Below are 17,986 nucleotides of genomic sequence, written 5' to 3' on the forward strand. Positions count from 1 at the left end.
GCAGAAGTCTTCAGAGGATCGGAGATAACGTGAGGGGTGGTATCTGAAGATCAGGTCAGAGATGTATGGGGGGGGGGGGCAGGTTGTGGGTGGCCTTGTAGGTTGTGGTGAACAGCTTCAATTGAATTTGTTGGGCAATGGGTAGCCAGTGAAGGGACTGGCACAAGGGAGAGGCAGAGGAGAAGCGAGGTGAGAGGTTGATTAGTCGAGCAGCAGAGTTGAGGATGGATTTGAGGGGAACAAGAGTGTTTAATGAAAGGAAACAGAGGAGGATTTTGCAGTAGTTTAAGCGAGAGAGGATGAGGGCATGTACCAGTAGTTTATTTGAGTCAAAATTGAGGAATGAACAAATGCGAGAGATGTGTTTTTAAGTAAAGCCCACAGATGGTGGTAAGGGTTTGGATGTAGGGTTTATATGAACAATAAAAGACAGAATAACAACAGAAAAATCCAGAACAATGCATTTCAAATAAGTGATGAATTAATTTTAATTTTATTGTCCTTGTGGTGATGGAAGGTGTTTAATTTGTGCCACACATAGCTTTTCTCATGATGGCCAAAAAGTTTAAATTAAGTCTCATCTGACTAAATAACCTTCTTCCACATGTTTGGAGAGCCTGCTATATGCAGAATAAATTTTTTTGGTTTTTCTTTAACTCGTTCCCAACAATTTTCTTTCATACCCTGATGATTGTCGGAGCAGTGGTCAACACGTCTTCTCCATCCATCTCTAGGGGAGAGCCTGAGATACAGCTCTCATATATCTCCAGCTTTCCTCTAGACATGCAAGGCAGGGGCGCATCAACCACTGCTTTGTGCGGTGGTTGACACTGCTCTGTGTACGAGTGGTGGTCGCTCTGTGCATGAGGAGAGCAGTGGATAAGAAGTTCAGTACAGGAGTTCCCCTTAAGTCTGTCAGAGATTTGAGACTGGGGCAAAGACTTAAACTTGGAGCATGGGCAGAGCTTAGTGACGTCACCGCTGCTGTTTGCTAGCAGCGGTGACATCACTAAGCTCTGCCCATGTTCCAAGTCAGGCTCAGAGCGGAAGATACCGAAGAGGATAGCCGGAGAACCACAGCAAGGAACGGGACCAGGTGAGAATCCTTGTCATCAGTGTCACCTGCACTACCTGGTAAGTGCAGGTGACACTGATAACAGATTTCCTTTAACTTCAACTGGAGAAACATTTCCATGTCTTGGTCAAGACCTTAATTCAATTGGGAAACAGTGGCATGACTTGACGACTGCTGTACCCCAGCAACCCATCTAACTTTAAGCTGTTGGAGCGGTTTTGTCCCCGAGAATGGGTCTAGATGTGCTAAGCTAATAGAGACATATCCTTAGAGAATTGCACCTCTATCTGCAGCAAAAGGTGGCTCCATAAAATATTTAAAACATCTAATCCAGCTTCACGTCAACAGTGGGAGGAACATCCATTCATGTTAATGTGAATAAAACTTCAGGCTTTATTCAGGTTTCCCTCATAATCTAATGTGATGTCTATGCGTTTGAAATCTAAATGACCTTTAGTCATTGCCACAAGCCACTGACTTTCAGGCAGTAAATACTTATGCAAATGACAGTTTTCTGTTTTATTTTGTACTAAATCTTTTGTGCCACAGAAACAAAAATTATTTACACCTTTAAGGTGGTAGGCATGCAGTGTAAATCATAAAAAAAATTATTTTAATTAAAGGTTTTAATGCAACAAAAAAGGAAAAACATCAAGAGGGCGAATATTTTGCAAGGCAATGTATATATGTAAATAACCCAAAAATTACCATAGATGGTCTTAAAGGAGTACTCCCTTGGAAAACATTTTTTTTTTTAAATTAACTGGTGCCAGAAAGTTAAACAGATTTGTAAATCACTTCTATTAACAAATCTTAATCCTTCCAGTACTTTTTAGGGGCTGTATACTAAAAAGAAATCCAAAATGTCATGACCACAGTGCTCTCTGCTGACCTCTGCTGTCCATTTTAGGAACTGTCCAGAGCAGCATATGTTTGCTATGGGTATTTTATTCTGCTCTGGACAGTACCTAAAATGAACAGCAAAGGTCAGCAGAGAGCACTGTGGTCATGACATCAGAGGAAATGCATTTCTTTTTTGGATTTCTCTTTAGTATACAGCCCCTAAAAAGTACTGGAAGAATTAAGATTTATTAATAGAAGCGATTTACAAATCTGCTTAACTTTCTGGCACCAGTTGATTTAAAAAAAAAAAAAAAAAGTACCCCTTTAAATTAGCAAATTTTCTAGATTATTTACATTGCATTATTCAATGGTTGTCCTTTAACCCCTTAAGGACGCAGGACGTAAATGTACGTCCTGGTGAGGTGGTACTTAACGCACCAGGACGTACATTTACGTCCTAAGCATAACCGCGGGCATCGGAGCGATGCCCGTGTCATGCGCGGCTGATCCCGGCTGCTGATCGCAGCCAGGGACCCGCCGGCAATGGCCGACGCCCGCGATCTCGCGGGCGTCCGCCATTAACCCCTCAGGTGCCGGGATCAATACAGATCCCGGCATCTGCGGCGGTTCGCGATTTAAATGAACGATCGGATCGCCCGCAGCGCTGCTGCGGGGATCCGATCATTCATAACGCCGCACAGAGGTCCCCTCACCTTCCTCCGTGCGTCTCCCGGCGTCTCCTGCTCTGGTCTGTGATCGAGCAGACCAGAGCAGAAGATGACCGATAATACTGATCTGTTCTATGTCCTATACATAGAACAGATCAGTATTAGCAATCATGGTATTGCTATGAATAGTCCCCTATGGGGACTATTCAAGTGTAAAAAAAAATGTAAAAAAATGTAAAAGTAAAAGTAAAAAAAAGTGAAAAATCCCCTCCCCCAATAAAAAAGTAAAACGTCCGTTTTTTCCTATTTTACCCCCAAAAAGCGTAAAAAAACATTTTTTATAGACATATTTGGTATCGCCGCATGCGTAAATGTCCGAACTATTAAAATAAAATGTTAATGATCCCGTACGGTGAACGGCGTGAACGAAAAAAAATAAAAAAAGTCAAAAATTCCTACTTTTTTAATACATTTTATTAAAAAAAAAAATATAAAAAAATGTATTAAAAGTTTTTTTATATGCAAATGTGGTATCAAAAAAAAGTACAGATCATGGCGCAAAAAATGAGCCCCCATACCGCCACTTATACGGAAAAATAAAAAAGTTAGAGGTCATCAAAATAAAGGGATTATAAACGTACTAATTTGGTTAAAAAGTTTGTGATTTTTTTTTAAGCGCAACAATAATATAAAAGTATATAATAATGGTTATCATTTTAATCGTATTGACCCTCAGAATAAAGAACACACGTCACTTTTACCATAAATTGTACGGCGTGAAAACAAAACCTTCCAAAATTAGCAAAATTGCGTTTTTCATTTTAATTTCCCCACAAAAATAGTGTTTTTTGGTTGCGCCATACATTTTATGATATAATGAGTTATGTCATTACAAAGGACAACTGGTCGCGCAAAAAACAAGCCCTCATACTAGTCTGTGGATGAAAATATAAAAGAGTTATGATTTTTAGAAGGCGAGGAGGAAAAAATGAAAACGTAAAAATTAAATAGTCTGAGTCCTTAAGGCCAAAATGGGCTGAGTCCTTAAGGGGTTAATATGACTTATACACACATTATTATAGGTGAGGCACACTCACACACTGTTAAGATCCACTTTAGGGGAAAAAATAGGCCTATTGGTACACCTCTGGGAAACAGGCCAGAAAAATGCCAAACCAATAGCATACTCTCCCAAAATGCCACCAAATCTCCAAAAACAAAAATGCAATGTATTTATATGTTTCAGTAATTTCCTTTAGACTTTAATGTCTAGCAGCAGCAAGGATGGACACTGACCTTTGTGGACTCTTGTGCAAGACTTGTCTGGAAAGCCATTAAAATGTGCACGATAGTATTTCTAGACAGAAGAAAAATCTTTTAGATTGAAGCAAATGACGACTCTTAAAGGGATATTCCGGTGGGAAATGATTCATTTAAATCAACTTGTGCCAGAAAGTAAAACAGATTTGTAAATAAATTACTTCTATTTAAAAATCTTTACCCTTCCAGTACTTATCAGCTGTTGTATGCTGCAGGAAGTTCTTTGCTTTTTCAATTTATTTTCTTTTTGACCACAGTGCTCTCTGCTGACACCTCTGTCTGTGTCAGGAACTGTCCAGAGCAGGATAGGTTTGCTATGGGGATTTGCTAATGCTTTAGACAGTCCCTGACATGGACAGAGGTGTTAGCAGGGAGCACTGTGGTCAGACAGAAAAGAAATTCAACAAGAAAATAACTTCCTCTGGAGCATACAGCAGCTGAAAAGTACTGGAAGGATTAAGATTTTTACATTTACAAACCTGTTTAACTTTCTGGCACCAGTTAATAAAAAAAAAAAAATAGTTTTCCCCCGAAATACCCCTTTAAGCCTTTATATAAAATATGACTTTATTAACATATTAAATACCAGAGATAATAGATATTATTGAAAGTTGATTGAAAAGTATAGATGATTAATAAAGCGTGTCGCTGTTATTTCATACGAGTTCATAAAATGCATCATTAGTTCCAAAGTTCAGTCTTGTGTGAGAAATGCTGAATTTCAGGTGCTGCCAGCAGACCGGCTCCTGCTAGGGTGCCAGCTACAAATGTTTTCCCCGGGGATATAATCTGTGGCCAAGGGTTTCAGTTACACATTGTTTTTTGTAATCTTACTTAATATCATAGCCTTTGGCTGACGATAACACAGAGGTAGTAATTCTCTCCATATAAGTTAGGAAATTGTGTGGAAGCTGTGTGGCTTTTTGTGAATAGGTCTCTTAATGCTAGTACTAATGCTAATGCTCCCTTAATAGTGTGTCAATGCTGTTAACTGCTGATTCATGGTTATATCAATGCAGTAGTCTACTAGAACCATAGCTCGTCACTGCTGTTGCCTGCAATGGTCTGCCAGTACAATAATGGCCCTCATTTACTATTCTAAACCCGACCTCTTTTGTCGGGTTTTTTGGTCGCATCTTTGTCTGCGCCATGTCGCAGACATCCTGCGCCAGACTGCGACACGATGCAACATTTTTTCCCGACGGACCCGATGTGGATTCTCCCAAACCCGAAAAAGGGGCGTTACCCGACATTTCTTAGCTTTCCCACGTATTTATTAAGGTTTCCAACCCGAATTAGTTGAATTGTTGTGGATTTTTTCCCGACAGCTCAGAGGAGTTGGAAACCAAAACCAACAAAACCCACGTGCGACAAACAGGATGCGACATAATAATTAATACCAGGGGAAAAGCAGTCGGGTAAGAAAGCAAGATAGACTTACAACCCGATTTTCTTAGTAAATGAGGGCCAATGTGTCAATACAATGACTTGCTAATGCAGTAGTAATAATACAGCCAGACTGGGGCTTGGGACCAAAATGTCACTTCATGGCTACTTGTAGCATAGGTTATCTTTTAAAAGACGATAAATGAAGACCAATATACTGGAAATGAAAAAGTTTACCGAACTTTTCTACAACTTAAAGTTGCACAACAGTTCTTAGTGGGTGGAGTTCTCAGTAGCTTGACAGGTACAAGCTCACTAATTAAATTGGACTATGATTTACTCCTAAACACTGCTGAATTTCATTGTAATAATAGTTTAAAGGGTAGCTCCCACCATCCTATTTTTTTTTGCTAGCCCGTTCCCCCCCCTGCTACGGCACTAGCCCGTTCCTTCCTCCCCCCCCCCGCCCCGCATACCCCGTTCCCTCATTACACTTGCAGTTACTGCAGAGTCCGGCACCGGGTGTGCAGGGACAGGGGCGGCAACGAGGCGGCGTCGGCGATGTGCGGGAGGAGTGGCCTCCCAGCCAGTGGCCGGGGAGCCAATGCGCTCGCTCCCGCCTGTCTGATTGACAGGCAGGGAGCGAGTGCAGCCTAACTGAAAAAGGACTGATTGCCACTCCAAAATCAGTCCTTTTTCAGTGGCCAGTTTTTAAATGTAAATTAAACCTTTTTAATGAAAAAAATAATAATAAAAGTATATTAGAGATATGTTGTAGTACATAAGTACTACAACATATAAAAAAATAAAGTTGGTGACAGTGCCCATTTAAAAACAAACAGAGAATCAGGCAAAAAAAAATCGTCTGGGCAGTCCCAATTGGCTTTTCCATGCTCTGCTGGGCTTGATAGGTCTCTCCCTATACACACACACACACATATATATATATCTATGGAGGGAAAGCATAGTGAGCAGGGCTTATTTACACTACAAAATCCATACCAAGAGATACCATCTGCAGTGGGCGCCAGCTAAACAAGCTGGCGCTAGGACCAATCAAAGATGGGCTGTCTCCATAGACGACAATGTATTTCTGAGTGCATTGCGCCGAAAAAATTAACATGGAATTTTGGATGTTTCACCATGAAAATCCTGTGGTGTAAATGGTGCAGCATAATCCCATTGAAAGCAATAGGAGGCTGCTGCACTGTATTTTTCAAAGCGGAACTTTAGAGCGCAGTTTTGCTTGAAAAATACGTAGTGTGAATGAGGGGTATTCAGCTGGAAAACATTTTTTTTTTAATTAACTAGTGCCAGAAAGTTAAACAGATTTGTAAATTACTTCTATAAAAAAATCTTAGTCCTTCCAGTACTTATCAGTTGCTGTATAATACAGAGGAAGTTCTTTTCTTTTTTAATTTCCTTTCTGTCTGACCACAGTGCTCTCTGCTGACACCTCTGTCAATGTCAGGAACTGTCTAGAGTAGGAGCAAATCTCCATAGCAAACGTATCCTGCTCTGGACAGTTCCTGACATTGACAAAGGTTTCAGCAAAGAGCACTGTGCTCAGACAGAAAAGAAAATTCAAAAAGGAAAGAACGTCCTGTGGAGCATACAGCAGCTGATAAGTATTGGAAGGATTAAGATTTTTTAATAGTAGTAATTTACAAATCTGTTTAACTTTCTGGCACCAGTTGATAATTTGTATTTTTTTCCAGTGGAGTACCCCTTTAATGCTGCAGCTGATGTCAAGAAGGTATTTTTAAGAGCTGAGGAATGTGCTCCTGAATCACCCAAAGTGCAAGAAAAAGTACAAAACGTGTTACTCTAAAAGAAAAACGTGCACAAAGCATGTGGTCTAACGTGCCAAAGCTACTAAGGGACCACAAATGCTCCCAGCATCCCCCTTGCTGACAGCCAAGGTATCTGCCTGCAGAGCCATAAACGGTCGGTACCCTGCCCAAGAAGGAATACCCGGGGTTTTTGCAGGGAGATGCGGAACCTGATGGCCACACACACCTCCCCTAGACCGCTAGGAGGGACACCCAGAAGGGCTACTGCATCCTAACAATCCTGTGGAGACACAACACGCAAAAAGTGACACAGTGATAAAAAGAAAGAAATAAGTGAATGTGTGCAGGGTTACTGCCCAGACATCTGATTAGATCTATAAAAAATGTCTCTGATCCTAGCCAGAAGGCCGGGAATCAAGAGGTGAGTGCCACAAGGTGAAGAGTTCATGGTGCCCATGCTTTAACTCAGTGAGTCAGTACCTCAGCTCTAGACCCTCCTGGCCTCATGGCGAGATCGGGAGGGAACAGGTCACATCGGGACAGCTGTTGAGCTGATTCCTCAGAACCAACCAAGGAACGCCCTGGTACACCTGTCCCCTCCATGCAGCACCCATCCCCACCAGCCCAATTCCGGCATTTCGGACTAAACTGATAAGAACAGATACTACACTTGATCTTAGCCAAAAGGCTGTTGTCAAGTAGGAACAGGCACCAGCACTTCTTTTCCGGAAGTGTACCAGACTACAGTTCACAGTATGTCTTCCTTCGGTAGGAGGGGTTGCAGAGGAAAAGACTGGCTGGCTAAGTAAGAATTATGGGAAAAGGATCATGCAGTAAAAAGGGAGACACATGGTGCAGGGTGCAGGGTGTCCTACATTGGGGGACGCAGGCAAGGGAAAAGAGAGTCCCAAGACTTACAAACAGTACTTCCGTTCACCTCTGAGGAGCATCCTGCATACTCTTTTTGTGTCCCCACACCTTAGCACTGTGACCCCACGCTGGATGCAATACGTAGAGAAAAAAAATGTTGCTGAGAAGATTTCGCACCAATGTTTTCTGTAAACTGTTTCAAAATCATGTGTTAAACCCACAATAGGTTATTATACCAGGGGGTTGATGTATATTCTTATCTCAGCTAGGCCTGGCACATAGATCCATTCCTGATGACTAGGGGTGTAGTCATACAAAATTGTACTTGTTCCACTTTTTCATTATCTTTTCTTCTTTTGGTGTGCCAATCATTTTTAAACCTCCTTAAAATATATATGTGAAGTAGTTTTATTCCTTATCAGTACTAAGCTTGGATGGAGGTTTCTTTAGTAGAGGTGGACCCTTCTGGCTTCCAACAGAGCTCCCAGAAAGATTTGGGTGAAGGTACTGTGCCCTAATGAGGTAAGAACATGACTCCCTGCTCCCAGAGGTTAGCACAAGGGGATGCTTCACAAAAGGTGATACTTTAAACAATTTGGGTAGGATCACACCTGCAGATTTTCTGCTGCAGATTTTACTGCCCATTGACTTCAATGGGTAGCAAAATCTGCTGATGCAGATCTGCAGTAGAAAATATACGCAAGGGAACTGACCCTTTAAATGAATTAATATTTTTTGCTACAGTTCATTAATATGAACTGTGGCAAAAAATATTAATTCAGTTAAAGGGTCAGATCCCTTGCACAAAAATTTATGTTGAAGAATTTTTGTATACCTTTCCATAGTCTCAGTTGACAGTTCCCTTGTTGGGGTCATGTGTTTTTATTTGCCATCAGTCAAGTCCAACATCTCAGTATGCTTAAAAGATGATTTATGGCTACATCAAAATTGATCTTTAATAGGTCATAAATCAACTTAGAATTTAATTCAGGAAGACTGGAAACAGACGTATCAAGGCAGGTTCTCTATCAGATGATACTGTGAACAGGACATAGCAGATAGCATTATATGTAAAAACAAGTATCGTATTTTTCGCCGTATAAGATGCACTTTTTCTTCCCCAAAACTGGGGGGAAAAAGTCGGTGCGTCTTATACGGCGAATACACCCCTATTGCGGCGGTCCCTGCGGCCATCAACGGCCAGGACCTGCGGCTAATACAGGACATCACCGATCGCGGTGATGCCCTGTATTAACCCTTCAGACGCGGCGATTAAAGCTGACCGCCGCGTCTGAAGGGAAAGTGACACTAACCCGGCTGTTCAGTCGGGCTGTTCGGGACCGCCGCCGAACAGCCCGACTGAATAGCCGGGTTAGTGCTTACAGGACACCGAGAGGGACCTTACCTGCCTCCTCGGTGTCTTCTCCGTTCAGGGATACCCTGTATGGCCGGCGCTCTCCTTCCTCGTCATCACGTCGTCGCGTACGTGCGTCGGCGTGCGTAACGACGTGATGACGGCGACGGAGAGCGAGGATACCCAGCCGGCAGCAGAGACGTTCCGGAGCGACGGGGACACGGCGACAGCGATGGAGCGACATCCAGGGCAGCGGTGAAGGGTCCGGAGCGGCGGTGACACGTGAGTATTACCTCCTATGCAGTGGTCTTCAATCTTCGGACCTCCAGATGTTGCAAAACTACAATTCCCAGCATGCCCGGACAGCCAACGGCTGTCCGGGCATGCTGGGAGTTGTAGTTTTGCAACATCTGGAGGTCCACAGGTTGAAGACCACTATTGAGTTCAAAATCTTAATTTTTTTTAGATTTTGCACCTATAAATTGGGTGCGTCTTATAAGCCGGTGCGTCCTATAGGGCGAAAAATACGGTATGTAGAAGAGAAACTGAGAAAATTTGTCAAGCTATATGGAGGCAATTTTTTTTGTCAATTACAAAGCAAAAAACAAAACCGTTGTATTTAAAAGTGTACATTGCCTTTAAGTGTCTAACTTCACAATTGAGTTCATTGTGCCAATGGAAATAAAATACAACAAAAAAAATTTGCAGCAGGTTGAGAAAAACATTTTTTTTTAATTGTTTATACCGGTCCTTTAACCCCTTAAGGACTCAGCAAATTTTATTTTTACGTTTAATTTTTTCCTCCTCGCTTTTTGAAAATCATAAATTTTCATCCACAGATGAGTATGGGACTTGTTGTTTGCGCAACCAGTTGTCCTTTGTAATGACATCACTCATTTTACCATAAAATCTATGGCGCAAGAAAAAACAATACTGTTTGTGTGGGGAAATTGAAAAGATACCTCAATTTTGCTAATTTTGGAAGGTTTTGTTTTCACGCTGTACAATTTACGGTAAAAAACGACATGTGTTCTTTATTCTGTGGCACAATACGATTAAAATGATACCCATGATAATATACTTTTCTATTATTGTACCGCTTTAAAAAAATTGCAAACTTTTTAACCAAATTAGTACATTCAAAATCCCTCTATTTTGCTGACCTATAACTTTTTCTTTTTTCCGTATAAGTGGCGGTATGAGGGCTCATTTTTTGCATCATGATCTGTACTTTTTATTGATACCACATTTGCATATATAAAACTTTTAATACATTTTTTATAAAAAAAAATTTGGAATAAAATGTTACAAAAAAGCAGCAATTTTGGACTTTTTTTTTTTTTTAATGGGCACTGTCAGATACAAAAACTTTTGATATGTTGTAAAGCATGCAAAACCAATAGGTTTTGCCATTGCTTTCATTAGAAAATGTTATACTGAAAAATCCAGTCAAACAACTGTGCCCCCTGCCTGCTTGGACACATACTAGTCCTGTTGTGTCCACACGTCATGGACCAACTTCCTTGATTGACAGCTGTGAGCGCAGGGCTCATAGCTGGAGGAAAAATCAGCTTGTGTCTCGCTACTGTCAGTGAGGACAAGCTGGGAGTTGTAGTTTTGCTAATGCTAGGGGAGATGTGAGCAGACAGCATACTGAGGGAGGGGGCGGAGACCTGCACAGTGAGGCCACGCCCCCTCCCTTTGAGAGGAATTCAGACTAGTGAGCTAAATTAAAAGTGTAATAAAAAAAAAAATAAAGGTGCTAGACACATAAAAATTAGATGTACATGGTCAGGATTAGGTACTGAGTGATATGTTAAAAAAGTGTTTTTTTGTTGGCTCTGACAGGTACGCTTTAATAGAAAAAGGGACAATTTACATTTTTACTGGGGGAGGGGATTTTTCAAATTTGTTAAACTTTTTTAGTACTTTTTTTTATACTTTAATAGTCCCCATAGGGGAATTTCTCGCTTTATTTTGCTTTATTTTGCTTTCAGCTTAGTGTTACTGCACGAGTTACGACTCCACCTGAGCCTTTCTCAACAGCTGATTACATGCAACAGAAGTGACATCTTATAGCATCACAAAAGTAGGCGTAATTATATGTTACAAAGTAAGTGCAACTTAGTGCTTGTAAGACAAAATAGTTAAATCAGGAATAATATAAAGAAAACAATATATTACATATTTGAACATATACACACAGGTTTTCACTATGTTCGGATTTTCTTACAATAAATTTTGAAGTCATTCTTTGCTGGATCTGAAAATGGAAAGTTTCAAAATGTCAAATCTCATATATGATGCGAAATTTCATAGTCCCTATTCAAGCCTCTAGGGGACAATGTATCAAGGATATGAATACAATATGCCTCTCGGCGAAGAAGCCTTTTAATGTCCCCGCCACATCTAGGATATTGAATCTGCTCCAGAAAATCGCCACATCTAGGATATTGAATCTGCTCCATGTTGGCGATTGCAAAAATCGCATGTCAATTCAGACATACGATCTTCTGCTATTCCGGGCTGATCGGGTCTCTGGTGACCCGATCACCCGGAAAGTAGGGATGATCGGAACTGTCAGTGACAGCCCCGATCATCCTGAGGGATAGGAGCGAGATTGCAGTGCTGCAATCTCCTCCTATCCCCTGCCATTGGTCAGAAATGAATTCCTGACCAATTGCAATTTTCATGACATTTTTGAAAATTGCTGCTTTACTTTGAAGCCCTCTTAATTTTTTCAAAAAGTAAAAATATGTCCATTTTATGATGCCAACATAAAGTGGACATATTGTATTTGTGAATCAATATATCATTTATTTGGAATATCCATTTCCCTTACAAGCAGAGAGTTTCAAACTTAGAAAAATGCAACATTTTCTAAATTTTCATGAAATTTGGGGATTTTTCACCAAGAAAGGATGCAAGTAACGACAAAAATTTACCACCAAAATAAAGTAGAATATGTCACAAAAAAACAATCTCAGAATCCGAATAATCGGTAAAAGCATCTTAGAGTTATTAATGCTTAAAGTGACGGTGGTCAGAATTGTGAAAAAGGGCTCAGTCCTTAAGGTGAAAAAGGGCTCCATCCTTAACCCCTTAAGGACCAAGGACGTACTGGTACGTCCTTGGTCCTGCTCTCCTGATATAACGCGGGGTTACACAGTAACCCCGCGTCATATCACGGCGGGCCCGGCGTCATAGTGAAGCCGGGACCCGCCTCTAATAGGGCGCAGCGCCGATCGTGGCTAAAAGCGAAACCGAAAGTGGCCGGCTAGCTCAGTCGGGCTGTTCGGGATAGCCGCGGCTAATCGCGGCATCCCGAACAGCTGATAGGACAGCGGGAGGGCCCCTACCTGCCTCCTCGCTGTCCGATCGCCGAATGACTGCTCAGTGCCTGAGATCCAGGCATGAGCAGTCATGCGGCAGAATCGTTGATCACTGGTTTCTTATGAGAAACCAGTGATCAATGATGAAGATCAGTGTGTGCAGTGTTATAGTTCCCTATGGGACCTATAACACTGCAAAAAAAAGTGAAAAAAAAAGTGAATAAAGATCATTTAACTCCTCCCCTATTAAAAGTTTGAATCACCCCCCTTTTCCAATAAAAAAAAAAAACACAGTGTAAATAAAAATAAACATATATGTATCACCGCGTGCAAAAATGTCCGAATTATAAAAATATATCATTAATTAAACCGCTCGGTCAATGGCGTGCGCGCAAAAAAATTCCAAAGTCCAAAATAGTGCATTTTTGGTCACTTTTTATATCATTTAAAAATGAATAAAAAGCGATCAATAAGTCCTATCAGTGCAAAAATTGTACCGTTAAAAACTTCAGATCACGGCACAAAAAAATGAGCCCTCATACCGCCCCATACACGGAAAAATAAAAAAGTTATAGGGGTCAGAAGATGACAATTTTAAACGTATTAATTTTCCTGCATGTAGTTATTATTTTTTCCAGAAGTCCGACAAAATCAAACCTATATAAGTAGGGAATCATTTTAATCGTATGGACCTACAGAATAAATATAAGGTGTCATTTTTACCGAAAAATGTACAACGTAGAAACGGAAGCCCCCAAAAGTTACAAAACTGCGTTTTTTTTTCAATTTTGTCGCACAATGATTTTTTTTTCCGTTTCACCGTAGATTTTTGGGCAAAATGACTGAAGTCATTACAAAGTAGAATTGGTGGCGCAAAAAATAAGCCATCATATGGATTTTTAGGTGCAAAATTGAAAGAGTTATGATTTTTTAAAGGCAAGGAGCAAAAAAACGAAAATGCAAAAACGGAAAAAACCCCGGTCCTTAAGGGGTTAAGGGGTTAAAGCATAAATGATATTGGGCGAATCACCTTTAATTTTAAACCGTGTCCCCCTATAGGGATGAAAGATCTGATCTCCCTTAATTACACTGGAGCAGTGAGTACAATGCAAACCCGGAAAGGTAAAAAATTTTTGGGCAGCTAAGAATACGCTGGCCGGTGCTCATTACGATAAATCAATGAATGAATGGATGAATGGTCAGCACCGCGGCTTAGTCCCGGTGCAGAATATCACAGGTGAAGGAATTCCCGGCACAGCTGATTACATGCAACAGTATGTAAAATGTTCCTAAAATGGACAGAGATGTCAGCAGAGAGCACTGTGCTTGTGATGTCAGCAGAGAGCTCTGTATTCCAAAAAGAAAATAATTTCCACTGTAGTATTCAGCAGCTAATAAGTACAGGAAGAATTAAGATTTTTTTTGTAGTTTACAAATTTGTTTAACTTTCTGGCACCAGTTGATTTAAAAAAAAGTTTTCCACCGGAGAACCCCTTTAAGGGAGATCAGATCTTTCATCCCTATAGGGGGACACCGTTTAAAATTAAAGGTCCCTTTACATGTGATTCGTCCAATATTATTTATGTTTTAAAATGTACTTGTGGATTATTATAAATCGGGGAAACCTCACAACGAATGAAAGATCATTTGAGTAAACATAAATGACACTCCCTGTGCCACAACATTTTCATCAGAAGGGACATACAGTATCCCAATTGAGATTTCAAATTCTGGAGCAGATTCAATATCCTAGATGTGGCTGTGACATTAAAAGGCTTCTTCTTCGCCGAGAGGCATATTGGATTCATATCTTTGATACATTGTCCCCTAGAGGCTTGAATAGGGAGTACGAAATTTTGCATTATATATGAGATTTGACATTTTGAAATTTTCCATTTTCAGATCCAACAGAAAATGACTTGAAAATGTATCTTAAGAAAATCCTTACATAGTGAAAACCTGTGTGTATATGTTCATATATGTCATATGTGTGTTATTCCTGGTTTAACTATTTTGTTTTACAAGCAGTAAGTTGCATTTACTTTGCAATGTGTAATTACGCCTACTTTTGTGATGCTACAAGATGTCATTTCCGTTGTATGTAATCAGCTGTAGTGTTGCTCGCGAATATTCGCAATGCAAATTTTATTCGCGAATATCGCAAATTCGCGAATATTCGCGAATATGGCACTATATATTCGTAATTACGAATATTCTTTTTTTTTCACAGTACACATCACAGTGATCACCCCTCTCTGCTTCCAGCTTGTGTGTTGTAAAGAAGGCTCTAATACTACTGTGTGAGACTGGTGTGCGAAGTTTCGCATATGCGAAAATTTGCATATGTTATTTTTCGCATATGCGAATTTTCGCTTATGCTGATTTTTGTATATACTAATTTTCGCATATGTTAATTTTCGCATACACAAGACTTTGCATATGCGAAAATAAAACGAGAATATTACGAATATGTGATTTAACGAATATATGACGAATGTTCTTCCATATATTCGCGAATATTATAAATTCGAATATGGCCTATGCCGCTCAACACTAATAAGCTGTTGAGAAAGGCTCAGGTGGAGCCGTAACGAGTGCAGTAACACTAAGCTGAAAGCAAATTTAAGCAAAGAAAAATGATTACCGTGTGCCGGGAATTCCTTCACCTGTGATATTCTACTCCACGTGCATCAGGACTAAGCCGCAGTGCCGACCATTCATCCATTCATTCATTGGTAATGGTAGTGGTCATGGTGTGACGGAATTATATGTCCCTTGCATTGTGGTGTTGTTAGTGATAGTGGTCTGTGTATAGTAGCTTTTATTTCCTTACAGTATGGTGGTTTTATTTAGTCACTGCAGAATTTAATATGGTGTGGCGATATGAGGGAAGCGGGGGTGGGGGAGGGGTTTCAGACTGCAAGCTGTGTAAGGGGCCCCAAAATTTCTGATGGCAGCCCTGTTTGTTACCATAGAGATGCATTGGTCTGCTTTGAGCTAGACATCTAAATTAACGGGCCATTTTTAACAAAGACATATTGAAAAGTCACTTTATTTTTTATTTTGGATCCAATGGCATGACATGAAATAGTTTCTACGATGTAGAAAGCCTTTAAGATCTTCATGAATCACAACTCATAAGTGAGTCCATCCCTCACATTTTTGTTAATATTTTAGTATATGTTTTCATGGGACAACACTGAATAAATGACCGTCTGCTACAATGTAAAGTTGTGAGTACACAGCCTGTATAACCGTGTTGTGTGTTGTGTCCCCTCAAAATAACTCAACACACAGACATTAATGTCTAAAGGGAGTACACATAAGTTGAAATGTCCAAATTGGGCCCAAAGTTTCATATTTTGTGTGGTCACCATTATTTTCCAGCACTGCCTTAAAGGAGTACTCCTCCCCTAGACATTTTACCCCCTATCCAATGAATAAGGGAAAATGTGTCTGATCGTGGGGGTTGTGACATCACCCCCCACCCCTCTCCATTCATGTCTATATGAGGGGGCGGGACCCACGCGGTCAGACATCTTATCCCCTATGTTTTGGATAGGGGATAAGATGTCTAGGGGCGTAGTACCCCTTTAAGCCTCTTGGACATGGAGTTCCCCAGAGCTTTACAGGTTGCCACTGAAGCACTCTTCCCCTCTTCCATGAAGACATCACAGAGCTGGTGGATGTTACAAACCTTCTGATCCCTCACCTTTCATTTGAGGATGCCCTACAGATGGTCAATAGGGTTAAGATCTGGAGACATGCTTGGCCAGTCCAACACATTTCTCCTTAGCTTCTTTAGCAAGGTAGTGATCATCTCAGAAGTGTGTTTGGGGCTTTTATCATGCTGGAATACTACCCTGCAGCCCAGTCTCCAAAGGGAGGGGATACTACTTTGCTTCAGTATGTCACAGTACATGTTGACATTCATGGTTCCCTTAATGAACTGTAGCTTCCTAGTGACAGCAGCACTCATGTAGGCCCAGACTATGACACTTCCACCACCATGCTTGACTATGGGCAAGACACATTTGTCTTTGTACTCCTCACCAAGTTGTCGCCACACACACACTTGACACCATCTGAACCAAATAAGTTTATCTTGGCATCATATGACCACAGGACATGGTTCCAGTAATGTTTCTAGTCTGCTTGTCTCCAGCAAACGGTTTGTGTGAATCATCTTTGTAAGATGCTTCCTTCTGCAATATGTGGCATATGCTCTGAGCACTAACCCCCCCCCCCCCCAACCCTTTAACCTTTGCTGCAATGCTGATAGCCCTCATATGTGTATTTACCACATTTCTGGATTTGTTCACTCAACTTCTTTGGTAGACCATGGCAAAGCCTGTTCTGAGTGAAAACTCTCCTATGAAAACTCTCCTATATTTTTGCCCACCGTGCTGCAGCTCAGTTTTAGGTTCTTGGCAATCTTCTTATATCCTAAGCAATCTTTATGTAGAGCAGCAATTCTTATTTTTTTTTTTTTTTATCCTAAGAGAATTCTTTGCCATGGGGTACCAAATCCATTGACCAGTATTAGAGAATATGAGAGCGATAACACCAAATTTAAGATACCTGCTTCCAATTTACACCTGAAACCTTGCAACACTAACAAGTCACATGACATCGGGGAGGGAAAATGGCCCAATTTGGACATTTCTACTTACAGGTGTACTCTCTTTTGTTGCTGTATGTATTGTATGTAATCCCATTGATCTGTATGAGGAATCAAATGATTACTCCTAAAAGTCCTCTAAGGGGACTAAAAGGTAAAAGTTTTAAAAAACACACACAGTAACCCCTTCCTTATTAAAAGTTTAAATAACCCCCTTTTCCCAAATTCCATATAAAAAATATATAAACATAATAAAAATAAACATATATGGTATTGCCACGTGTGTAAATGTCTGAACTATAAAAATATACTGGGAATTAAACCGCACGGTCAATGAGTACACGCAAAAAAAATTCCAAAGTCCAAAATAGCGTATTTTTGGTCACTCTTCGAAATAAAAAGCGATCAAAAAGTCAGATCAAAAGAAAAATGGTACCGATCAAAACTTCAGATCACGGCACAAAAAATAAGCCCTCATACCACCCCGTAGGCAGAAAAAAAAAAAAGTTATAGGGGTCAGAAAAGGACAATTTTAAATGTATTAATTTTTGTGCATGAAGTTATGATTTTTTCCAAAAGTACAAAAAAATCAAACCTATATATGAGGGTATCATTTTAATCGTATGGACCTACAGAATAAAGATAAAGTGTCATTTTTCTAATTGACACTTATTTGCTATAAAAAATGAACTAGAAAAATGTAAGTGATATATTACATATACAT

This window comes from Hyla sarda, chromosome 2, assembly GCF_029499605.1.
Source record: "Hyla sarda isolate aHylSar1 chromosome 2, aHylSar1.hap1, whole genome shotgun sequence".
Classification (NCBI taxonomy): domain Eukaryota; kingdom Metazoa; phylum Chordata; class Amphibia; order Anura; family Hylidae; genus Hyla; species Hyla sarda.